Raw genomic sequence first — 27,025 nt, forward strand, 5'->3', positions numbered from 1 at the left:
TAAAAAGTTATTTATTTGTAGGTCAACTGAAGAATTTAGTTCCCACTAGCAGTTAAGATCTGGGGAATAAAAGTAGTAGAGAAAGCAGCAGATTGTGTTGTCATTCAGATGTGCGCTAGGTTATGGTGTCGCCAGATGTTTGGGAATATGGCCGGGGTTAACACCCGACCCTTTTAAAAAATTGTCAGGGGAACTTTGGGACTGCAGTGAGACAGGACCTCCGTTTATCATCTCATTTTAATGTCTTATTACATAAACAATAGATAGGCTTATGTTTTGTATGGAATCACATATACAGTGAGCTTCCATAATGTTTGGGACAAATACTTTTTTTTTGATTTGGCTTTGTACTATACACTCAACAATAAGAGGTTTATTTTCTGCAGAATAAAGCAAATTATCCACAAAGACCCGAGCTTGTCCGGAACTCATTTTCATTTTGATAATTGGACTGAAACGTGCCGGATTAACCAGTGTGTCGTATCAGTGTACTTCACTATCGAAGACCCCAGATATTAAGAGTACACAAGACGACAGCCCTGCCCGGGGGAGAAGAGTAAAGCAGGTTTGATGATGACAGTGGAGAATGTCCTAGAATTGCCTTTTGTGCCCTTTTCTCCCTCCAGCCTCCACCCACTTGAGCAGCTACTTCAGGTGTATCCCACCAAAGTGGCCCCTCCATTGGGTATTGAGTATTTCATTTGACTTATTGTAAGATTCAATTGCCTTCTTTTAAGTGTGTGTGTGTGTGTGTATACGTACACACACACACAAACTCAAAATAAGACAATATATATATACGCAGTACATCCAAAATCTACTGATAAATGACAGACAGGCTCCAGCAAGGCAGAGGGAGACACACATTTGACTACATTCAGGGGACACGCGGAGCTCCGCAGAGTTTGGGTCCCAAGGCCAGTCCTCCTGCGACCTGCACGTGGCCCACCCTTGTCAGACACAAAGTACCTTAAACTGAAACAGCAGTGCTGCTCGGACTGATGCATCGCAATGTGACACATCATAAATATTACATCACCGGCCCACAGATGCTGTCAATCAGGAGAAGAATGCCCCTGCTCAGCACTAAACGAGCTGAGGAGCCGTTCGGAAGAGAGAATGGCTTCTTTTAGGCACTTCTGCGCCGTGAATTATTAATGCCAAACGCGTCCTCCTGAAAATGCACTCAAAGGATAAAGGCTAAAATATGAACTTTTTTTATTTTTTATTAATATGACTCTTCAGAACCTGACAAATCATGGTCATGGAGCATAATTACATTATCCCAATCCGAATATCAACAAAATTTGAAAACCAAAAAAAACATATATACACATATATATATATATATATATATATATATACACACACACACACACACACACACAATATGTTACTGTATACTATATCATAACGAGGACCACTGAAATCTTATGAGGGTACAGTGGTAAAACTAGTGCGCAACCAGGACAGATAACGGTCAGATCAATGTCAGATTCATTCTGATGTTCTGTCTTCAACGCTCTTGAGTGCAAAATGGAAATTAAACACTTCACAGAGTGCTGCCTCTTACATTTCTAACTTTTCAAAGCAGGAAGAACTCCCATTACAGCGACAAGGCTAAATTTTGGGATGGCGTTTTAGCTAACGCTAACCTAGTCGCTATCCACACTGACCGACTTGCTGCATTAAGCCCCGCCCCCCGGCCGGCTGAGGCACTCCAGTCATGATGTCACTTCAGCCCTAATGCTCCAGCAGGGGATTGTTTATTGGTTATGTGTCAGGGGGTCAAAGGTCAGGGATTCAATGCCGTTAATTAAAATGGCGTTCATTGTGCGCCCCTCATGGGCATCCAGAGCACTTATTATTATTTACAATCAAATTTACCACGGCCTTCAAAAGCCTGTGAGAACCATTGTAGCTCAGCACGCTGGGCTAAATTTAAGGCACAGATTTTGGCGTATGCTGAAAGAGCTCGGTTGTTTGGTCCCTTGTTCCTTCCTACATTTCCTAGGTGGCTCAGCGCGGAACATTAAAACATTGACATGATGATGGATGCCCTCTGGTAAAATAGCAATCGCTGGCACCGTGAAACTTTTCCAGCACGGAAACAAACAGCTACTCCACAGCGCATTCACCGCTAATACATTCACTTCATTGGAAAATGAGCCCAAACTGTCAAAATACAAGGCCGCCAGCACAATGGCTGCATACAAATGCAGCGGGAAGGCACAGACACTTACTTTAGCATGGACGGCCCACTTCAGAAATAAAACTTTCACTTTCAGGCCACTGACATTAACGTCATGGAGTCTCTCCCTGCTTTGGAACTACATAACGGTTGTTGTACGACATCAGGTAGGTAGTTACTGCAAGTAGTTTTTGCTACTTGTGTTCAAAAATTCAGTACTAGTTCCTAACACATTTTTTAACATCAGGTAAATATAGTAAAGCATTTTTGTTTTCTTCAGGAGTTCTACTTGTGTACCATTATTCACATGAATGATTATAAAGATGTAAACATACCACAATCTTCTGTCAAATAACTGCATAACTGTGGAATCTTGTTTAACTGATACTCTAAACAGCAAAGCTATTGCAAACATATTTTTCAGTTATTCTATTCAATTATGTTGTGGCTAGGACTGCAAGTATCACAAATACAAGAACATACATTATTTCCTTGGCATATAAATAACAGACTTTCACTTGAAATACATAAATATGGATAACTAGAATGCCTTGCTTACTGTGCATGTGCACAAGAGCAAGTGTAAATGTACAGAGATGCACAGAAGCGCGCGCACGCACGCACGCACGCACGCACGCACGCACGCACGCACGCACGCACGCACGCACGCACGCACGCACGCACGCACGCACGCACGCACGCACGCACGCACGCACGCACGCACGCACGCACACACGCACACACGCACACACACACACACACACACACACACACACACACACACACACACACCAGGCAGCTGTCATAAATTGATAGGTGGAGGCCTTATTGATCCAGCCTTTGTGTAGTTTATGGTGGGCTACAAATGCCTCTCCTCTCTCCCAGTGGTGTCACAGCACAGATATAAACACATCCTGTTTTATCATATCCTTTACTCCACTAGAGGTCACCCTGCCACAAAACCTAGTCATCTCACATAAAAAAGATGATACAAGAACCACTCTCAGGCAAAACAAACTATTATCTTGACTGCAAAAAAATGGCCCCTTTCAGGAATGTTAAGATTAAGCGCAGGTATTATCGCGGGGAAGCAGGATAAAAGGCGTCTCTTTAGATGCACAAGCCACACTGTTTTCAGGAGACTATGTTTTCACGTCGGTGCGACCAAATAAAAACACACTGAACCCGGGGGCCCTTTGTTTTAGGCTGCGGGGGCACGGGAGGGTGATGTAACCTGGACAACAGGAGGTCAGCCTGGAGGAGACTGTGCCCCCCCCCCCCCCCTTTTACAACCCGCCCCTTCCGTTTGCCGAAAAACACTCTCCGCTCCGACAGTGGCCCGCGATGATAAGGCAACAGGAAAAAATGATATGGAGCTTAGATCAGCGGGGGCCATTATGAGCAGAAATAAATGCTTCAAGCCTTCCCTTTCAGGAGCTGGAATAGTTTGGGGTTTTTTCGGAGCCCCCCCCCCCCCGTCAGAAGAGTGAATGACAAGAATTAGTGCGGGTAAGATCCCGGGCGTAGTGTGGCAGCCTTCAGCGGCTGACAGGATGAGGGATGAGGGTCAGTTTGCCAGGAGCCAGGCTTCAAAACAAAAGGCCTCGGCGATGGGCTCCTCTGGATGAATCTGTCAATGTCCCCGTGCCGTGAGCTGCCCGGCTTCGCCTGACCCCAACCCCCATTCCTAAGATAAATACCTCTGTCACCGTTCACCTTCCCTCCCTCCACACAAATTTAACTTGTCATCCATCATTTTCGCCCAGACGTATAATATTCTTACAAATGAAACGGGAGGGGGGGGGGGGGGGGGCGGGGGGGAACTTTAAGGACTTTAAGGTCCTGCCTTGGGCACATCACAGGGCTTAAACAGAACTTTATGAAAATAAAAATATTTAAAGTAGCTATTTTTAAATATGCTGAAATAATTGTGCGGGGGAACCTCACTGTTCTGGTGTATTGTGTTGTTATGACTGAGTGTAGCTTTCTGTGTACTAATGGTGCCTGCAGAGTTCAGTCAGCATCATGTACGCTACGCAAAACCAGGGAGTTTGTTTCCGTTCAATGACAATGGCTGACAACCTGCTATGATAATGTGCTCACATCAACTTAATTGACGGGTGTATCTGTCAGCCCCTATTAAAAATGATAAAGCACACGGAAATCATTTTCAGCGTGAGCTCCAGTCATCATCGGAAATGACCGCATTCACAAAGAAGTAATTTGCTTTAAAAATGTGGTCTCTTTGAAAACAGGAGAGAGAGAGAGAGAGAGAGTGTGTGTTCGCCAAGAAGGCCAACTGACAAATATGCAAAAGCAGCCTTGCTGGACACTAATAGGTTGTTTTTGAATAAGTGCGGCCGGCAGTCCTGGTCAATGTCAGGACGATACCTCACGTTGTTTCACAGAGTTGTGTTATGCAAATACGCTGCTCTTATCGCAGGGCTGTGCAAAGGGCAGGTACTGTGCCTGGCAGCGGGGAAGAAGGCACAGATGTGCCGCTGCTTCGGGGGGGGGGGGGGGGGGGGGGGGACACGGCATGCAGGGGGACAAAGGGCCCGAAACACGAGAGGGAGTTACCCGTCCAAAATGCTTTCTCTCTGCCTCTGTTTCTCTGTTCCTCTCTCTCTCTTCTGTTCCTTTCTTTCTCTCTCTGTTGCTCTCTCCCCATTCCTCTCTCTCTTTCTTCCTTTCTTTCACCCTCTCTGTTCCTTTCTTTCTCTCTTTGTTGCTCTCTCCCCATTTCTCTCTCCCTCTTCCTTTCTTTCACTCCCTCTGTTGCTCTCTTGGTCCCTCTCTCTCTGTGTTCCTTTCTCTCTCTCTCTGTTGCTCTCTCCCCATTTCTCTTTCTCTCCCATTTCTCTCTCTCTCCGTCCCTCTCTCTCTCTCTCTGTTCCCCTCTCTCCATTTCTCTCTGTATTTCTCTCTCTGAAACTGAGATGCTGAACAATAATACCCACTTTGCAGGCAGGCAAATAAAATTGTGCCCAAATCCCCTTACACCTGTCTGGTTTGGCTATTTTTCGCCGTGTAATGTTATTAGCCACGCGGTTAAGAGGGAGCCCTGTAGCACAGGGGTTTGCTTATTAATTGCTGTTTTCGTGTCACCACTGCTGTGTGCACTCGGTGATTTAATCAGTTAAATTCACAGCCAGGGGAGAGAGGGACAAAATCATATCCAGCACAAAATGTGGATGCTGAACATTAATATTCTACCACAGAGCAGACACATGCTGTAGAATATTAACGGCTTATTTTTACCCTTGTTTTTTCTTTGCTATTATGTGAAAGTCAGATATAGTGCAAAAAAAACAACAAAAAAACAAAACAAAGAGGAAGTATGATTTGATATGGTTAGCAGCAGAATGACTGCTCAGGTCTCTCTTTCCCTCTCGACTGTGAGACCGCACTTGTACCCTGGCCATAGCAGGGCGGTGTGTTTGTACCGTAGCAGGGCAGTGTGTAGCAGGGCGGTGTGTTTGTACTGTAGCAGGGCGGTGCGTTTGTACCGTAGCAGGGCGGTGCGTTTGTACCGTAGCAGGGCGGTGCGTTTGTACCGTAGCAGGGCGGTGCGTTTGTACCATAGCAGGGCGGTGTGTTTGTACCGTAGCAGGGCGGTGTGTTTGTACCGTAGCAGGGCGGTGCGTTTGTACTGTAGCAGGGGGGTGCGTTTGTACCGTAGCAGGGGGGTGCATAGCAGGGCGGTACGTTTGTACTGTAGCAGGGCGGTGCGTTTGTGCCGTAGCAGGGCGGTGCGTTTGTGCCGTAGCAGGGCGGTGCGTTTGTACTGTAGCAGGGCGGTGTGTTTGTACCGTAGCAGGGCGGTGTGTTTGTACCGTAGCAGGGCGGTGTGTTTGTGCTGTAGCAGGGCGGTGCGTTTGTACCGTAGCAGGGCGGTGCGTTTGTACTGTAGCAGGGCGGTGCGTTTGTACCGTAGCAGGGCGGTGCGTAGCAGGGCGGTGCGTTTGTACCGTAGCAGGGCGGTGTGTAGCAGGGAGGTGTGTTTGTGCTGTAGCAGGGCGGTGCGTTTGTACCGTAGCAGGGCGGTGCGTTTGTACCGTAGCAGGGCGGTGCGTTTGTACCGTAGCAGGGCGGTGTGTTTGTACCGTAGCTGGGCGGTGTGTTTGTACCGTAGCTGGGCGGTGTGTTTGTACCGTAGCTGGGCGGTGTGTTTGTACCGTAGCAGGGCAGTGTGTTTGTACCGTAGCAGGGCGGTGTGTTTGTACCGTAGCAGGGCGGTGCGTTTGTACCGTAGCTGGGCAGTGTACTCGATATCGTTCGGCGTCTGGCTTGTTTGCGAGGAGGCTAATAAGCGTCGTTGAGCTGTGCCGTGCGTGACTGTGTGTCCCAGAGCTGCAATGATCCAAGAGCTGCCTATTATCTCCCCCCCAGGTGGGATCGCAGTTACCTCACTCCTGGACTCGCACCCCCCCTCGTCCCCCCCAGGGGGCCCCCACTGTAGACTGCGCCATCTCACCGCCTCTCCCCAAAGTTTTCGGCTCAATGACAGGACATCCCCTACGCACAGAGACCTGAGCACAGGCAGCACAATTAACCCTATCCCAGTTAGGATAATTAAGACTGAGTTCCATGTCACGGCTAATAGTACAGGATCCATGCTAATGGGCTCCTGCGTCACACGGACTAACAAGAGGAGAGAAACACACGACGCATGACAACGCTGCTTTATGACACAGCCGTGTGTCCCGTTAGCATGGGCTGTGTGTCCCGTTAGCATGCGCTGTGTGTCCCGTTAGCATGGGCTGTGTGTCCCGTTAGCACGCGCCGTGTGTCCCGTTAGCACGCGCCGTGTGTCCCGTTAGCATGGGCTGTGTGTCCCGTTAGCATGCGCCGTGTGTCCCGTTAGCATGGGCTGTGTGTCCCGTTAGCATGCGCCGTGTGTCCCGTTAGCATGCGCCGTGTGTCCCGTTAGCATGGGCTGTGTGTCCCGTTAGCACGCGCCGTGTGTCCCGTTAGCATGCGCTGTGTGTCCCGCTAGCATGCGCTGTGTGTCCCGTTAGCATGCGCCGCATGTCCCGTTAGCATGCGCCGTGTCCCGCTAGCATGCGCCGCGTGTCCCGCTAGCATGCGCCGCGTGTCCCGTTAGCATGCGCCGCGTGTCCCATTAGCACGTGAGCCATTTTCTGCAGAGCCATTTTCTGCAGAGCCCAAGTCCCTATTTTCCATTTGAGAATAAGCAAATGATAAGAAACATGAATGGGAAGCAACAATTCAGGAAGGCAACACAAGCTAAAATATGGGATTTCAAAATCACACCACATGGCCTTTTCACGACCTTGAAAATGCGCCCATCCTTTGCCATCTTAGCGAAAGGCAGGAGAATTTAAACATGCGGGCCTAGCTCTGGACTAGCCAGCACAATGACAAGAGTTCAGACAATGATGCAGAGAAGGAGAGGCAGAGATGGATGGATCAATAGACAAATAGTAATGCAGAGACACTGACTGATAAACTCCCGCTGACATCGGACAAACACTTTTGGGGTTATTGGTTGAAACGTCAGTCAGGGCAGTCATTAGTCTGTATGCGTTTCAGGTCAGACGTCTTCAACCTGTGGCCAGGAGGTCTGAAAGCCCCTGCGTAAGACTTTTGTGAGACAGGCTGAAACATCGCCTCCTCTCGAGTGTCAATAAGAATGTCATTAGGCATTTTGGAGATGCTCTCCGCAGCCATGCAGGAATTAAACAAACTCTTGTTGGCAGCAAAATTTGACATTGAAGGACATCGTAACGACGGTCCTTGTGTGTGTGTGTGAGTGTGTGTGTGAGAGAGAGTGTGAGTGTGCGTGTGTGTGTGTGTGTGTGTGTGTGAAGCTCTTCTAGGCTACTTCCCCAGTCTGCTGAAGGGAGAAGGCAGCCTCCGATCGAGCTATATGGTCTGAGGGGTGTACGATTTTGCTGCTATACATACACAAAGCTAGACTACATGAAGACACAAAAAATGAATACACCTGTGAGCAGACACCAGCAACAGCAGCACAATGAGGTAGATCCTTTAAGTGGAGCCTACAATGGCTGCAGAGGCACTGAATAACGAAATAGCGTTTTCTCTCTCTTCCTTTTCCGGCTGTAAAAATAAAAGAGGGGCAAGGAAGAATATATTTCTAATCCCCGTCTGCAGGGCGGGAAAAATGTGTTATAAGCCCCGGGCCTCGTTCTGAAGTTTGAGGTGTGGCATCTCATCAACGGTGGACCTGCAAACCAGCCGACTGAGAGCGCCGAAAAAAGTTATGTTTTTATTCCGGTGCGAGGGCGAGGGCGAGGGCGAGGGCTCAGGAGTGACGGGCAAATTGACACGTCGCTCTGAGGGCAAAAAGATAAATGTTTGATGAATTGGCCAATACCGCAGGAGCGATGGGCCTCATAAGTGCATAATGGACTAGCCGCCGTTCAGTTCAGATTGCCTGCCAAGATAAGAAACCATAACGAATGGGTAAAGGGAGCCTGGTGGTTTAAAAAAAAAAAAAGTTAGATTTGACTGGTTTTAATAATAAACTCAATAAAAAAGAAACTATATGGAGAGCGATGTTCAAAGCAGTGAGCTAACAGAGGGAAGCCTGGCCTGCTGCGCATTATGCCAGAGACTCACTGGATTACTGAGTCATCAGGGAATGCGAAGAATTTGATTGGAAGGCTGTGAGAACACACTTGCAGATGCTCGTTTTCTTTTTCTCTCTTTCTTTATTTCTTTCTTTCTTTCTTTCACTTCTACAGCTGTTGTTAATCGAAAGAGTAGATTGACGTTAATGTTTGACAAATATCTTTTATCTTTTAAATATGCCATCCGTAAGGTTACCCGCGAGAGACACTGGGTTGCATCAAAGCCATAACATCTGCAGACTTAAACTGCTTCGCTGTGGTTTTCATCTCCCAGGATTCTGCATGAACCATGCCAAAACTTGTATCTCACTTTTCCACAACTGTCCAAACACTTGAGTGTAAATTTACTGCAAATGTGCTGTTGTGGATCTGACGGAGCAAGACATTATGATATTATTATAACTCAAGGCTGCACAGGAAGCAGTTGTCTCTCAGCAGGAACTCAGCGTTGTGCCGGAAAGCATCCGTCATCTCGAAACGAAACCTTTTTGCTTTGAGGTGCGTTGGAACGCAGGTTCGTTTTGTTCCTATGCCAAGTTCACGGTGTACGACCATGAATTCTAGAATGCCAGAATCCATGGCTACAACAATGACTTTTTTTTATTTTTATAACTGCGGCCATTTTGGATTCTCAAAAATATACACAGGGCCCTCAGACGGAATGCAAATGGAGAAGCACATCTTGCCAGGATTACTGGCGTGGTCCTAATGTTCATTTCAGAAAATTAATAATGAAATTTGGTCTAATTGTAGGTGTGGTTGTAACTATCTAGCTTATGGTAGCTAGCTTGCTACTGATGGGACCCTGGAAGAATCCAGACAACTGTGAAGAGTCATTCTTTCCATAAAGCTAGCTGGGGTTTAAAAAAACAAAAAAAACACACGGTAATTATCTACATTGTTAGTTAATCATTGGTTTGTTTTATAAATATGTCTCACTAATTGTAGGTGTAATGTAACTATCTCACTGGTGTTAGCTAGCTTGTGCTCCTGTCAAAGACCTAGGAGATTCCAAGAAACTGTGTAAAGTTTTTCCTTCTGAAAACCTAGCTGGGGTAACAAAAAAAAAAAAAACACACACAAGGTAATTATCTACCTAGTCGGTTAATCATTGGTTGGTGTTGTAAATGTTTTTTCATTAGTTTTGTCTCGTTAGCAATTTTGCCTGCAGTTATCTGAATCATTCTTAAAAATGCAACTGCAAGAAACACTGGAATCAAAGCTATCACCAGTGCTTTATTTTCAAAGTACATACTTTATCTAAGCCTCGGTACTTATGCCCATTTCTGTGAGTTTACAACAGTTGATGCACAGTGGAAATGCAGATGTTTCCCCTTAAACGCAATTGTTGTGTGTCTGCTATCACTTATTGAACACTTCCCACTTCTTGTGTTTAAGTTCTACATTTTTAAGGAATGGGGAGGATTTTTATGAGAAAAAATAAATACACACATACTTGATGTAATTTCAAATACAACATGGAATATTATTCATGTTGTGTATTGTATAATATTATTCATGTTGTATATGCATACATTAAAATGCAATAAAAGCAATATTATGTAGATTATGTCAAATAGTTGTATATTTACTTACAACATTACAAGCATGGTTTCATGTATAAATGTGTGTCTATAAGATTACAACACACTTAAAAATTTTAATTAGTCGCAGAGTAGGTCCTAAAATTCTTACGAAGGAGAGGAAGTGTGTGTTTCTGTATGTGTGTGTGTGTGTGTGTGTGTGTTTCTCCATTTCTGTGTGTGTGTGTGTGTGTGTGTGTCAATGTGTTTAGGTGTGTGTGTTTGTGAGTATGTCTGTGTATTCCTGTGCGATGTGTGTGTGTGTGCACGTGTGTGTATGGTATGCATGTGCATGTATGTGTGTATGTGTGCGGCATGTGTGTGTGTGTGTGTGTGTGTGCGCGTTTGAGAGAAAGAGAGAGAGCCTGTGAAACGCAGAGGGTGAATTATAGACTCCTTCCCGAGATTCACAGCTCTCGGTGGTAGGAGGTTAATATTCTCACATGTCATTAGGTCTGCTGGCTTCTCTGATGGCTCATTGAATCAGGCAGCAAATTATTTCCTCATGCAGCCGAGGACAGCGCGCTTCAAAGGGAAGGGGCCGGGGTCAGGACGTCTCTCCGGTTTGATTAATGACCGGGGATCAGCCGAGGTGGCCCGTAGGTAGGAATGTGACGGAGGCTTTTGACAGGCCTGACTTTTTAAGCTGGATTCGACCCGGGCTCCCGCAAACTTTGTTTCCAACAGCGCCTCCAGCTGACCCGACGGACCCTGCCTGGGGAGGTCGCGACCCTGCGCCCTTTTCCTTATCAGGCACAGGAGCTGTCCGACACACTCGACGTCCATCTTCCTAAAGGCCACCTCCTCCCCAGCGACTGCAAGCACCATTCTCCATTTAAGGCAGGGAGACGGTTTAAATGGATAACTGTCACACACAAATAAATAAATAAGTAAATAACCAAACCAGCTGAAAACGAACGATGTTTCAGCCTTTAAAAAATGAAAAAAAAAAGCCAAGAGATTAAAGCACAAAACGAGTGTGTGCGTGTAACAATGAGAACAAATGCTACACCGTGTCCGGGGAATGTCCCGTCGTAAAAAGTGGAAACAAAAATAGAGTGACTGAGCTCCTTTTCCTTTCCCTGGATAAGCCGTGTGGTATTATAAGCCTGGCAGGGAAAATGGCCGCTGAGTTGTAAATTCACATGCTAGTAATACTGATGCTCGATGTATAAGGGGGCAAGTCAAAGCCTGCATCTCATCCACACGCACCATATGTTACACACAATAAACATTCCCCAGCGAACCACAAATCCTGGAAACATTATTATTTGGCACAGTCACTAAATGATAATCATTATGCTTATGTATCACTGAAAATAAGAAGGTGCCATCAGTTTTACTGCTTTATCCATTTTTTTTTTTTTAAAGAAGAAAAAAAAAAGAAATACTTTATGTTCCACTGACTTGCCATTAAGGTAAAATACATTCCTTCTGATGCTTCAAATGGCAGTGCATACTTATACCATGAACCTTGATACCGTACACACTTATTGCAACCGTTATACTAGACAAACATATAACATAAACCATTGAACAGCTAACACTTATGAAACCTAATTTTGTTTGCATTTAAAGGTTGCTCAGGGCCACAAATAGCATCTTCAGGTCATGACCAGACTACTGAAGATAGCAAGAAGCATCTCTTTGTGTCCTGGATGCCTTGTTATGTCACACCCCTGATCATTTCAACTCTGACCTGAAAACCTCTTTTCCCAGAAAAAAAGGCCACCCCCCTCCCCCCCACCCCATCCCACCACCCCACCCCCATGGTGGATTTATAGCTGGCCACATGCTCAGCTTCAAGGGTCCGGCTTACGGTCATGAGTCCTGACCGTGATGGGGAGGAACAGCAGGCTGTCCCAGCTCTGCAGATATAAAAACCCGGGCTGAACGATCTGATCCTCCTCCAGCACGGAGCATTCGCTGAAAATACCTGAGAGAGAATAATAAATGAAGTGGAGTTCATTGTCGAAGGTGCTTAAAGAGTTTGGGTGTCTTCACATCCAGCGAAAAAGAAAATTTAAACATGCTGTTGCAGGGCCCCATTAGAAAATATTTAACCCCAAAATACAACTGGTTGAAAAAAAGAAAGATTTAAATCACAATCTTTTTTTTTTTTTTTTTAAATAAAAAACCTGCACCTGAGAAAATGAAGTCACCGGGCACCGCGTTTGGCTGTCCGCGTCAGACGGGTAATTTACGAGACCGATGCTCACACCCGGCACTTTAATTGCCGCACACGTCACCTGAGAAAAAAAGGTCACGGAAAACAATGACGGCGAGGAGCAAGCGGAGGTCAAAATCGCAAAAGGCATCTGTCCAAAAAAAGAGGGGGAAAAAAGAGGGGTGGGTCAGCGAGAGCCCAGGAGCCCGAGCGGGGGTCACATGCAGGTTGAAGTCGGAGAGCTGACCTAAGGCATCGACGCCCCCCCCCCCCCACGCCAGCGGGGGCTGCAGCTGAAAGCCGTTAATTACCCCAGCGCGTTAAGTGCTATAGCGCTTAAGCCCCTATATCATATGAGTCAGCCTCTATCACTGCAGCCCCCGACCAACAAAGGACTGACCCCATTTAGGGCCCTATAAACGCCTCGCACTCTCACTCAGGGTGCCAAGGCCGTCCTCGTCGCAGGGTCAGGCTCCCGCTGAATGAGGCTCGGGCCGCCATTTTGTACAAAAAAAAACAAAAAAGGAAAGCATAAAAAATTTCTGAGGATGAAGCATGATAAAGATTTTGTGCATCCTTCAGTGTCTCTTGCTCCTTAATCCTGACAGATGTTTGTGGCTCTTGGTCCTCAAGTCTAACAGATGTTTGCTCCAGAGACGCACATTTTTCATCCGACGGAAAATAAGGCCCGCATGTCTACGTTTGAATTTTAAAAAGGCTACTGCCGTGAACACTTCTTAATTCAGACATTTGACAGCATGCATTAAAAACTGTGTGAAAACAAAAGTTATTTGTTATTACTGTTGCTGACCAAGGTCAGTCATGGTACACATTCTAAAAATACTTAAAAAATATATATATATATATTTCAAACCGTCATTGAAGGTTAAGAAAAACTTCAATTTTTAACTGCACATTTCCGTAAACGGTAAACAAACAAGCATCTTTCAAGTGCAGTAAACATTGCCCATCACACTTTAAATCTCTCAATGTAAAAAAATATATATAAATAAAAAATCCTTCGAGAACTGAGTCAGCTGACCAGCCGCAGAAGTTCCAGTCGTGTACGTTTGAATGTTGCACTAACAGCAAATAATCACTGAGCAACTGTCGCTTCGCGGCAAATGATCAATGGCACTTGATGGATGACCCTGACACAGCCGCACCGGTGGCCTCCATTAAGCCCCTCCCCCCCGAAAGGGCCACCTCAGAGCCGTCCGGGAGCCTGCGGGCCGCGTGCACACGCGCGTCCTCTCCGCTCCTCACAGGAACGTTTCGGCGAAAGCCGCATATTTGGGCCACATTAGCGCCGTGAGGGAGGGCCCGGCGACGCCGGGGCTGATGGGAACACCGGTCTGGAATCTCATCTCGTCCTCGCGACAGGGGGCGAAGAAATCTTAATTTCTCAGCATCAGTGGAAAATGAAAGCATCTGATTATTTAATTGGGGGGAGGCGCGCCCGAGGCTTAGGCGGCGAGGAAGGGATTAGGGGCCGTCCCACCTGGGCCGGGCTCTCAGGGGCCCCATTACCACTCGCTTATTAGTTTTTTTTTCGTTTTTTTTTTTTTTAACTCAACAGACTAAAATGCGAGCGCCGCAATCTTTGATCTTTCACTCGCTGACACAAATCCTTTCCAGCCCCCCCAACGTTTTCTGCTGAGGTAATTAGTACTAATTAAAAGGTTTCCAGCTGCCCGTGTGCTATTCCCCCCCCCCCTTCCAGAAATTGCCTTCCCCAGTGCCCCCCCCCCCCCCATCCTCAGAACACGCTCCTGTCGAGCACATTCCTCAGTTTCCCTCACGATCAAATACATGCGATTGATCGCTCCGTTGTTTTCATAAGACAGAGAATGAAGTGGCCTTTTTGTAAATTTGCGATGTCATGTCAAAAAACCTCTGAAAATTGCAGAACAAATTGCTTGAGACATAGGAATGACAAGTGGCCTTTTAAGAGCAACATTAATTAATTAATTTATTATTATTATTATGTAGTAGTAGTAGTAGGACTAGTGCTAGTCAATGGCAGTTGTAAAACCATTTCTACATTTGTAATGTTTTGATGTTTTCAGAGAATGAGAATGTTGTGTTAAAATCCCAAGACTGTATCAAGTCAATGCTTGTCCTTAAATTAAACTTCTTTTATTTTCAAGTAAATACTAGCATCACAATTTTTCTTCAGAAACTCTGAAGAAAAGTTTGGTGAGTTAGCTCTACTGACACTTGCGAAACATATTTGCATTTTTAAGGAAATATGCTGATAGAAACCAGGTAGTTTATGTTGTACAATTGATTAAAGCATGTTTCTATTAAAACTCCATTTACAAACTATATTACATTATATAATAATAATAATAATAGGGATTACAACTTCAACAATCAAAACACTTGTCTAAAAATCATGGTAACTGAAACAAATGCATCCTGACTTGTTCATCAAGGTAGGTGCGAGATCAGGGTACAAACAGGCAAAAATATTGACTGTTCACCGCATACATTGTGTACATATCACAAAGCCCTGATATATTTATCAAACGTATAATGAAAAAAACCAGTCTCCAGTTGTGTCATTGGTGATTTACTGTTAAGATTTGTTAAAATGGCTGTTCTATATGAGGAAAGCTCTTGGATGTGATAATTAAACAAGTCTACCAGCCAATTAAACCCTCCGTGCTCCTCATATGATCCCTGATACAGTTTTGACACTTCAGGAGATACATATATGCAGTTTTCTGAGCAGGCAGTGATAACACAGAATTAAGTCTGGAAAATAATGCGGTCAACAGATATATTACACGTGCATTTTTGCAAGTGTCAAGTGTTTCTTCAGAAAATGATGCACCTTTTAAGAATCACTCACACCCTCTGTCTTTTGCAAATTGGGTGACACATTTCAGACATAGCGTGTTAATAATCTAATCTCAAATCCTGTGTAGTGCCTGGAAATGCATATATATATATATATATATAGATAGTGAGTGAGCTCCATAATGTTTGGGACAAAGACTTTTTTTTCATGCTTTGGCTGTGTGTGTGTGACAATATCGTTTGCATGCAACGACTACTTGACCCACAAACATCACCAGATGTTGAGTATCACCTCTGATGGTGCTCTGCCAGGCCTGTACTGCAGCCATCTTCAGCTCCTGCTTGTTTCAGGGGCTTGTTGCCTTTGGTTTTCTCTTCAGCATATGAAATTGTGCTCAGATTGGGCGAATGACTTGGCAAGTCAAGAATTTTCTCCTTTGTTGTTTTAGCAGTATGTTTGGGATCATTGTCTTGCTGTGGGATGAAGCACCATCCAATGAGTTTGGAGGCATTTGGTTGAACTTGAGCAGATAAGATGCTTCGGACACTTCAAAAAGGAAGAGGCAGTTAAGTGTCTGACTGGAAGTGCTTTACTGTTCAGCAAAGGTTGGGCAAGGCTGGATTAGGGCTGGACCCTTAAGGATGAAACAAACCTGAGAAGATCAAATCTGCCATTATCACACAAGCAGGACCTTGATAGCGCAAGTATGTCAGCAAAGGGGATTGTGGGATTTGTAAAACCTCAGATGGTTGCAGGGCTTTGCCGAAAAGTCACGTGCGCATTCGTCAGGAGTTGAACACCCATTTTAAGAATTCGGTTATTTTTCAAAGAGCACGAATCCTTTTAGTTGGCAAAAGCATCCCACTGACCCAGTAGCAGGCTTACATGTTGTACATCCTCAGATAAAATTCATACTTCTCTACAAATCATCTTATCTGCAGTGATTAAAATCAAAGGGAAAAGTATATAGTTGCACTCTCCATTTCATTTTTCCATCCAGGATGGCCTCTTGCGAATTGACTTGTCAGTTTGGAGGACACGCATTACTGCTATTATCTGAGCAGCATTAAAGACTCATGCTGACAGTATTGATAAAAAGAAAGATATTCAAGAACGGGTATTCCATTACCTTTAAAAAAAAAAGAAAAAAGTAAGCTTCATTAGAAAAGGCAGGCCTAGTCAAATCCTTTTGTAATTCTAGAGAGCTGAATTGCTGTCAACATCATTAGACATCATTTCCCCCATCTCAATGCGATGCTTATGAAGTGTTCTTTATTGTGTAATGATCCAAAAGTCTCAGAAAGATTGCCACTTCAAAAGCCCTCTCGAATGTTACCGGCAGTGCAGCCTGCTGACACGTCAATGACAGGATTAAACGCGCCGCTGTAATTATTTCTTTGTTTTCAAAAAGGCCCGCGGTTTATCTGCACTGGGAGGTGACAGACGCGCGAGTGGGGCAGAAGCGCTGGAGCAACAGGGCAGGAGATACCGAACACAGACGCCTCGTTTGCGCGTAACAAGTCCGTCTCCCGCCCGCTCCCTATTGCGCCAAATATCTCTGTTGATGTTGAGAACACACGGCGCATGCAGACTGACTTCTGCACATGCTGCAAAATAAAATAAAATAAAAAAGAGTTCTGATCTTTGATTTTAGAACACAAATTATAATAGCAATGGTTTAAATCAGACACTTCTCAATTGTATGTTTAAAATATTGTCAGTACATGTAGTTGCGAAGGTTTTTTTTTTTTACCCTCTATAACACCAAAAGACATTCTCGAGTCATTCTAGTAGTGGCCATTTGGAATTTGTACATGAATCGTTCTGGTGAAAGCTTAATTGATTGACAAGAATTAAAGTCCTGGTTGCACTTTTTTCCCCTTACTTTTTAAATAATGCAGTCCAGATGCTCTGGCATCTCAATCTCCTAAATGTATATTTTCAAATGCATGCCATATGCAGTTAGTTTATGTGCAGAAGTCATTTTAATATGGTTCCAGTTATACATGGTTTCCCTCCATAACCAATTAAATAATAAAAAATCAATATTGACAAAATTGAACATATTGCCACTCAAAGCCTGTGTTGGTAATTCTATAGTATTTGTGGGTTGTTTCTCATTCACTACTGATATGATTTACAATTCTATTTCTTATTTTGAATATGAAGCCGGGTAGTAAATAACTGACTTTTTTTCCCCTCTTCCAGCAACCATGGCTGTATCTCAGTTACAATGCAGCTTAAATTTGGCCTTTCAAAGCATGTCCAAAACTAAAGTCAGAGAAATGTGCCTTCAGTGTACCGGTGGTAGCTGATATACCCTTTGCAGGTATCTGCATCCTGTAAAAATTGTGACAACTTCAACATATTTTGCAGTTTATACACAGTAGGAATGGTGGTGGATTTCAGTAAAACTGGGAATACTAGTTGGATTGAACATTTCATACAGGTACATTGCATTTTTTAAATGTTTTGACTGTGTAGTAAATTTTAGTAGACAATCTGATGTTTTGCAACTCACCAAGCTTCTTTCCATAAGCTAGCTAGTTAAGCGGCTAGTTATCGTCATACTTTTCTTGGTTTCTTGGTCCTCAGGTCCTGGCAAAAGAGATGCTCATCTGATGGGGGATTTCCTGGTAAAATAAAGAATAAAATAAAAGAAGAAATAAATTCTAGCCCACAGAAACAGCTAGCACAGGTCACCCAGCAAAAACAATGCAGCGGGTGAAAAATCAATAACTCAGTTTTAAGAAAACAGTTGGCACGCTGCTCTGTCATTGGCTGTGTATCTCCCTGTCAGGATGCAAGCCCTCGCTGTCACCTCTGTAAACAGAGATCTGACGAATGACAGACAGCTGGGACGCAACGGAGACACACCCACATTACAGCACTCGCATCCTGACACAGGGCTACACAGTTACTCAGTCTGTTCTCCACATACAGTTTGTGCCAAAATACACAGTGAAATGACCAGTGTTAATTAGACTCTTAACACATAACATTTGGTCCCACTCTGGAATGTGGGACCAAATGTTATCTGTTAAGAGTTTTATTAACACTGTTGGAGTTTAATTAACACTGGTCATTTTACTGTGTACAAAAATTATATCACATCATACTGAATATATTGAGCTCATATATAAAGCCAACACATCATGCAAAAGCTAACACATGCTAAATATATTTATTTCATTTTTATTTTAATCAAGCATTTTTGTAGAATAACACTGAAAATAAAACAAAAAATCAAACGCGTTAGTGAGTTTTGCTTAATTATGCTGAGAAAATCATATGAATACAGGTCGTAATAAAGGTTGTGTAACAGTGTTCTCATGTAACACACTTTCATGTTACAAGTACAATTTCGGTACCACAGGAAACCCCTCCCCCCTCCTGGCCTCCATTTGCACCAAGACTTAATGCCAACACTGGTATTTAAATTGCCTTTAATTTACATTAACCAATAAGTAATGTCCTTTTTTAACTTCCTTTTTAAAAAAAAAAAAAGAAAAGAAATCACAGCATGTTGAAAACGATTACTTCAGCTGAGTAAACCACCGGCGGCGCGTTCCGCGGGGCGAGCGGAGAGCGTAATGGATTCAAAGGTGAAGTATCCTGAAATATTCCGTTTGGGAGGCCCCGCGCTCTCTGTCAGTTCCCGGCTTAAGTGCACCTCTGAAAGATTAAGGCAATTTAACCAGCAATGGAGCTTAAACTTCACTCGAGGGAGTCCTTCCCCGCGCGCTCGCCGGCGTGATAACACAGGAAGCATATTGCTGAGCTCTGTTATTGAATCTCCACCGCGGCGCACCGCCGTACCGCCGAGCGCCGTACCGCCGTACCGCCGAGCCGCGGGGCCGGGCCGGGGCCTCCGAGCGCTTTAATGTTTGAAGGCGGCGTTTGTCAGGTGCGTTCGCATCCCAGCATGCCGAGCAGCGTGCGCTCCCGGTCTGCCCCGCTGTCGATGGGCAGATCAAAGGCCTGGCGGGTAGATGGTTTCAGACTCTCTCAAACCGCTCAAAAACGGCTGCGCCTTCCTCCCCCCCCCTCCGAGGCCCGCTCGCCGTGTCAATAATGCAGACAACAAAAACATGAAACGAAATTATTTTCTGAAACTACATGAAATAAGATCACGGTTTCTCTTTAAAAATTTAAGCTACAATGGAGCTATTATTAGGATGTCTTGTTAAGTCTGTAACATGGGTTGTGGGTTGTGTTAGGAGTAGCACTGATAGGTTTTTTTCTGTTGTTTTCAGTTTAAAAATGTCCAAAAAATTGAATAAATCATTTTGAAAAAAAATGTTTTTTTTATTTTTGTAGTGCATCTTGATTTATTTTAGAACATCAGGGAGCAGTGTTTTGTTTATCCATTCATTAGAACATGAGGCTCGCAGGAACAAATGTTAAAATAAAGCCTGACATGAACAAAACGCAGCATAAACACTGAGTGCCTCATTCACCTCTCTCAACAAACTGAAAGCCAGTTTAATATCTTGGACTGTCGCTATGTAAATATGTGCCTTGTGCTGGACAGTTTAACTTGGTGAAAGCTTGGACATGTGGAGTCCAAGCTGAGGGCTGGGAGTTATGCCACAGATATGTCATTTACTGCAGAAATGAAAGTGCATGGGTAGTCTCTGTTGTGAAACTAATTATTTGTCCCTCCAGCGTACAAACTGAGTTGGCAGTTCTTTGGGTGAGTTGATTTTCTTTTTGAGTTTTTTTGGACAAACATGTGAATCGATTTCTTCATCTTTCGTTTGGCGTTCAAATGATCAAACCACACGGCTTATAAAGGGGATTGAAGAAGATTCTGTGAGAAAATGAGGGAGAAATAAGTTGTTGGTACCAAAACACGTTTTTTGTTTATCCATTTAAAATGAATTTACTTTGTATGAGCTTGGCACATCCAGAGGAAAATATATAAGAAAATAAACATAATTAATTAAATGCATGTCAAAGGCTAAATAAGTGAAGCTGATGCTCATTTTAAAAAAGGAAAAAGGCATACGTGTCCTGTTCAGCTAGGAACACACCCAGGAATACACACTCAAGGGATCTTCTGTTGTGTTTGGAGGAAGATGCCACATTTAGGCTCGTGGTGAGTAATTCTGTTTCCATTGGTTGTTTGGGCCTTCCAACAGAAATCATACAGTGACCACATACAGTTTTTCCATCTTGTAGCCTATATTATAGAACATTATTTATGTGACAGCTTTTCCCAAGTCATTTGTTATTAGCAAATATTGTGCAGTGCAGATATTACATTTTTTTCCCCGGCCTAAAATCTATTTTGGCCTTTATTAATATTAATTAGCATTTGTATAACAATATGAGGGTTTTTGCAGAGAGTGATTTCATAGTAAATTAGTTTGAAAATTGCCCTAATTGTTATGCAAGAAGATGTCCCCCGCATCTTGTCTGGGGGAAAAAAAGGCCTTTTGTCCGAGAGCCATTATATGTCATCTACTCTGAGCCCCCTGCTTGGCAGGCACATTGAGGCTCCGCGGTGGGGGGGGGGGGGGGCTGGGGGGGCGGGGTGCTTCGCAGGGCTCTAAGAACTACAGTAAATCTTCAAACAATTTAGCCAAACAAAGGCTACTGTGTGGGGGAGAGAATGACACGGGAAACAGATGAATAAGCAACATCAATTACCAGGGCCTGACCTTGGAGCCCCACACCGAGGAGCGCATTTCACACCAAATCGCCGCAGATTGAAGCTGACATGCCCGGAGTGAAAACAGCGGCCCTCGCAAGGTTACCCCCGTGTGTCCGAGGGGGGGGGGGGGGTGGGGGGGGGCACCGTTAAAAAGGAGCAGAGAGAGAGGGAGAGAGAGCAGGGCAGTGTCGCGGGGAGAGAGGGAGCCATGAATGAGAAATCAGGCATAATAGATCCGGGTTTATTTTAAAGTGAAACAAAATGGCTCAATTTGAGCACTTAGCCTGTCGAAAACTGGGCCGTGTGAGATACGGGAGGAACATGCGAGGGGACAGCCCCGTCAGCCCTCCGATTGGCCGGCCATAAAAGGGGAACAAAGCGGGACGTCCCACAGGCCTCGCCAGCGCGCTCGCGGGCCGTCCTGTCCCCCTTTCTCATTCCGAGCAGCCAGGTTGGGCCCCGGTGGACCCCCACACAAAGAGGGCTCCTCAGACCCTTTCACTCTGATGAAGACATGCCGCTCACCCCTCACAGGGCACAAAGGGAACACAAACATGCGATCCATATTGGTTTAGTCCAGTGCGCTCACTCTCACGCCGTGTGCCAATTACATTGACAAGACGGAGCCTTTTTTAAAAAAATAACCAAGGACCTCTCGTGTTCAGTTTGCGCCTCCTCGTGTCTGACGCCACAGAGACACCCGCGCGCTTCATATGAGCCTCTGTTATCGCCCCGATCGGAACAACACGCAGAAACGGTGCCCTCCAAGCAGGGAACGAGATCGCACATCCTCATCATGGCTGCTCAATACCGCACTAATTAATCCAATAACAATCAGCTGTACATGAAAATGTCCTCCAGTGACAATCAGACACCCAGCCAGCTCACAACGGGACAAAGGACTCACACCTCTGTGTGCCATCAGGCTGCATCAGACTACCAAGCAGTCCATCTGAGCTCCAAGCAGGTCAGCCAGTCCAGCACAAGGTCCCTGGCCTAAGCCTGGAGTTCATGCACACAGCCAGTAGCAAGACAACGTGGAGATGAAGAAACACAACATGGATGTGAGTTATAGTAGAAGGCCCTGTTTTACACAGCCAGTAATGCACAGACACACACACACACACACACACACACACAGACACACACACACATAGAAAGACACGCGCACACATACACACACACACACACACACACACAGACACAGACACACACACACACAATGGAACAAACCCATTACCATCATACATCAGGGACTTCATAGTCTGAACAAAGATGACAACATGGTCAGAGGGGAACACAATTGTAACGACAAACCAGAACACGATGTTCATTTGTTGGGAATCATGGGTTCTTAAAAAAAAAGAAAAGAAATGAAAACAGATGTAGGTGCATTTCAGTTCTTTTAGGGTCAGGCTTAATTCGGTACAAGGAGTAATTTTTTATTCAGCAACTCCACTCTTGCTTATTGTAAAAGTGGAGAAACTTTATGTTGTCAATATGAAGGCCGATGTTTTTTCTGATAAAAAGTTTAGATTAATATGATGAAAATTTTCTTCTTTTTTTTTTAAATAAATTAAATTTTCTCAAACTCCAGTATTACAGCCAGAAATGTCTTACAGGATTACATCTAAACAAACAGGAGAATACAGCCCATTATATTGATGAACATTAGCAATGCGTAGCACTGAATAGCTAGTCTTGGTATGTAGCCACAGCGAAGAATGCAGACCTGTTCTGTTCAACAGCCTAAAAATATTATCTTGGAAGACAGTTAGCCTTTTGTTACAGTAAGCAGCATATCTATATAGGCCATGGTCTCTATTACACACCTTATCAAACTCAGAAAATAAGCTTTTAAACGGGGGGCTAAGTCACTTAACCTTCATTTGGTTTTCAAAAAAAGAAGGTATCATATGACCACGAAAGTGCATTTATACCATTTCTCCAGAATTCAGCTCTACACCATATCGATACAGTAGCTATAAGATATATAGTCTTGTTTCTTATTTTTTAACTCAGGCTCTCTCATCGCTTTTTAAGTCAGCTTACAACTTATATTTAACAACCCATTAAAAAGTTAGCACAGGGAGTATTGAAAGGAAGCATGGGTCTTGTTCGACAAAATTCAGTAAACTAACAGTTCTACATGCATAGCGTGGAATTCACTGTGATGCTACAGTATTATTATATTAGCCAGCTAATAATAAAATATTGCGACACGACCAAGCCCTCTTTTCAACATTGATAGTCATCAGGCTGTTGGTTGGCTCACCTTGCCAATGCCCAGGTGTGGTAATGCCCATAAGTGCGGCATCAAACCTCTACTTCGCCCATGCCAACTGCAGCCAAAAGCATCCTGGGCAGCACAAAAATGGTCACAACTTATAGAATATAACTATATTTAAATAAATATGTTTAATACAACAGTACATACATATGAAATAAACATTTTTAATAAATAATAATTATAATACCATTTTCATGTTTTAGCTTGGCCAGCCAGCTTGCCAGTCAACCAGATTAGTTGGCAAAGAATTTATGGCACTCAAGGTCAGTTCTCAGGGTTAAGATCAACTGACAGGTTTTGAATGCCCTTGTATATGTCCATCGCTTAAGTATGTGAAGAGCTTCAGTATGCATCAGGATCATCTGCAGTGTAATCGGAGACAAAATGTAGTACACTGAGCAAGCACTGAAGCATGACCACAGTCTTTTCCATGAGATTGCGCTACATGAAGGTTTGAAACATAGTACAGTGTATGACCTTGATGGATGGTCTCGATGTATTCAATCACGGGACCTTTCAAAGCTGTCCGAGGGAGACATGGAACATAGCGCATTGATTTCACGCAAAACCCAAGATTCACTCTACCCCAGAAACTCAACCCCAGAGTCTTAGAACGCGGAGCACTGGATGAGATATAAATAATAAAAAGATATCATGTACTCAAGTTCACAATCAAAGATTCTTCTGTTTATTATTGATTTCTGTCACTAAAGAATCAATATAACACTTCAACTTTAGTCACACATTTCTCACAAAAAAAAGCTTATGTATGAGTCTTATTCAAGCAAGGAATATGTCTGACATTGAAAGACAGATGACAGAATGACTGACTCTTTCATGACATAAAATAAGAAACCTATTTACCCCCCCTCCACCCTCCCCAACTTCAGAATAAAGCACAAGACAACAGACTTTCATGTGTTGAGTAACAGAGAGCATTGTGGGTGATGGTAGTGACAAAAACAAAACAATTGTAGGAGATAAGGTGTTACCCAGGCAATCAGGAAGTTGAGAAGCTGAGAGATGTTGCTCATTTTTCCCCTCTTATGAACGCCCCTGATGTGTGAATGAACCTTGTTGACTTCAGAAGAAGGTGTGCTACACACAAAAAATAAATGTAAAAAATGGAAGAAATGGTGTTCCACCATTGTGGAACCACCACAGTTGTGTTTTCATAAATCTTTGTTGAAAAAATGTCTAAAATTGACATGAAACCAAAGCCACATCTGGTACGAGTTTCACTGTCATTGCAAATATTTCATTGATTTATATTGTTTGGAGTTACATTTGTCCAAATTAGTTATGTTTGCAAAGTGCTTAGGAGAAGCTGCGAGGAGACTAGAGTTTAGTCGGGCTGAGTAATAGAATCCAAAACACTAAGTACTGGTTTGACTGATCAGTTTCTTAACATATAAAATGGGAGTGTAGCTTATTGTTCGTCATATTGCCACCATAAATCAGTTCACACCAGCTCAGATAAAAAATAACTCAAAATTATGATATGTTGTGTTCCTGAGTTGAGAAATAATGCTTGTCTAGTGCTGATTTATTTCCAATAACCAAATAGCTTATTTCTTTATAAAAATCAGACTGGAATCCATTATTTAGGCTATTTGTTTTTGCCACCTATGGAGGAATTTTATTGACCCTAAATTTGGTGATACCTGACATTGATTCCAAATGCCATTCAAAGTGTTACAAAAAAACAAGAACAAAACAACTACATGGACACCCAAAGAGGAATTCAGCTGACACCAAATACCTAGAAATGAAAGAGTTGAGACACAATGCCTTATTGTGCGAATACCTTCGGCCGATATGAGACACTATGTTATTTTACCCCATCCATGAACCATGCTACGTTGGGCCAGGCAGTGGCATGAGCCAGGCAGTGGACAGAGACACCTACTAGGGGACTGAAAGAAAAGAGTTTTCAAAAGGAGCATGAAAAAAATTGGTGCCCGATGAACTTCAGCACAGTTATTGCACAGCTAACAGGGTGCTAGTACCAAGCCGACTGGGTATTAGCACCAAGCTAACGAGGTACCAGCACCAAGCCGATTTGGTATCAGCAGCAAGCTAACGGGTTATGAGCACCATGCTAACGGGGTATTAGCATCATGCTAACAAGGTATGAGCGCCATGCTAACGTGGTATTAGTGCCAAGCTAACATGGTATTAGCGCCATGCTAACGATGTATGAGTATCATGCTAACGGTGTATGAGCACTAAGCTAACAGGGTATGAGCACATGAAAGCAGCTCAGGTTTCCTTTCGCTGAAAAGGGTAGCATTACCGTGGCATCGGACTCAAACGCGCGCTCAACGTGCATTAGCCCGCGGCCGCGCCGGGCCGTCCGGGAGCGCTGTCAGTGAAAAGCGCAGCTTTGATTACACGGCCCTCGGAACCCGTCTCGCAGGTATCGTGTGTTTGAGCCGCTCGGACCATCTGCCCACGGACAAAGACCTGCGTCAGGAAAACATCCATTAGAACTGACGTCTGCTGGCATCGCGTCTGTCTGGCCGTCTTCCAGTCTTCCCGAACAATGAATCAGCCGGGAGAAGCGAACAGCGCACTCGCTCTTTGTCCCTGTTGCTACAGGAGCTCCGAGGTAGCATAAAAGAGGAAATGACAACGTAATCCAAACGAGAAATTAAACGCCGGTGATTGTATGATTCTTTTTTTTTTTTTTTTTTTGAGTCTTGTGCACATTGAGGTGTGCATGGAGCGATTGCAACAGGCTTGTACTGCAGCGGTTGTCACAAATTCAATATCAAATAAAATGTTCTGCTGGTTTGTCTAATTAAAACTCACAATTGGCTCACAATTAATAAACAAACAAATGGCCTCTGAATGAATAAACAAGCAATTAAAATGGCGGCAGGCCACCAAGCGACATGTCCAAGTTGTGATTCCTATTAATGCAGTCATGCTCCCTAAAGTCCCAAGCTAATCCTGATCCTTCCAGAGGCGACTGTAGGGAGTCGCATGCAGCGACGTATAACAGACAGTACCACGGCCCAGGGAGAAAGGGTTTCGGTCAGTAGGTTATCCCTCGCCCTAACCTGAAACAGAAACTTCCTCTGTTTGATTGGCGCCTGTGAACTGTAGCCACTCAGACCTGGTGGTGGATCACTGAGCAAGAGGAAGCAGTGGCAGACTACACACAGTACTCAGGATGCGTGTCCTGGCGTGCACCTCGATGAACTCACAGAGGAGGTTGCCGTGCTGAGAACGGTCTACAATCACGACTGGCCATTCTAAATTTCAGGAAAATAAAGAATTTGTTTAAAGATATATGTGATTAAAAGTAAGGTTTGGAACAGAAGGTCGGCTAGCAGAAATAGAAAAGAAATAAATAACCATAAACAACCACAGACAAAGGCACTGACGTTAAAGTATATCGTTATCAATCCAGTAAAACAAAAAATAATTAATAAAAGATTTTATGTGTAGTACAAGGACATGAAATAGAGAGAAGATTTTATGCCCTCAGCATAAAAAGGTTTCCACAGATTTGCTTAATAAATTCACACATATTACGACTATTAATTTATGGAAAAGGAAAAGAGAGTAAAATTTCATACCGTGCATAACAGATTATCGATAGCAGTACTTCAGCCCTAGTCTGCACTTTTGTACCATTGTTTAAAAAATGGCTAAAGACTCAGCTGTTCAGCTGAGCATTGCACTGCATAGCAACGCTGGT

General features: G+C 44.0%; 1 long non-coding RNA gene across 3 annotated transcripts in view; it reads right to left on the reverse strand.

Annotated features, from left to right (window-relative positions):
• Positions 1–27,025, reverse strand: part of LOC118219698 — a 289,497-nt gene that overhangs the window by 31,572 nt on the left and 230,900 nt on the right. For 2 of the 3 annotated variants that reach the window (XR_004763823.1, XR_004763822.1), the window contains exon 2: positions 17,889–18,000. This is a non-coding gene — a long non-coding RNA (uncharacterized LOC118219698). Of the gene's footprint in view, positions 1–15,614; positions 16,497–17,888; positions 18,001–27,025 lie in introns of those variants that run through there. The other variant, XR_004763824.1, reaches the window with a different exon arrangement.

The sequence above is a fragment of the Anguilla anguilla genome, chromosome 2 (assembly GCF_013347855.1).
Source record: "Anguilla anguilla isolate fAngAng1 chromosome 2, fAngAng1.pri, whole genome shotgun sequence".
Classification (NCBI taxonomy): domain Eukaryota; kingdom Metazoa; phylum Chordata; class Actinopteri; order Anguilliformes; family Anguillidae; genus Anguilla; species Anguilla anguilla.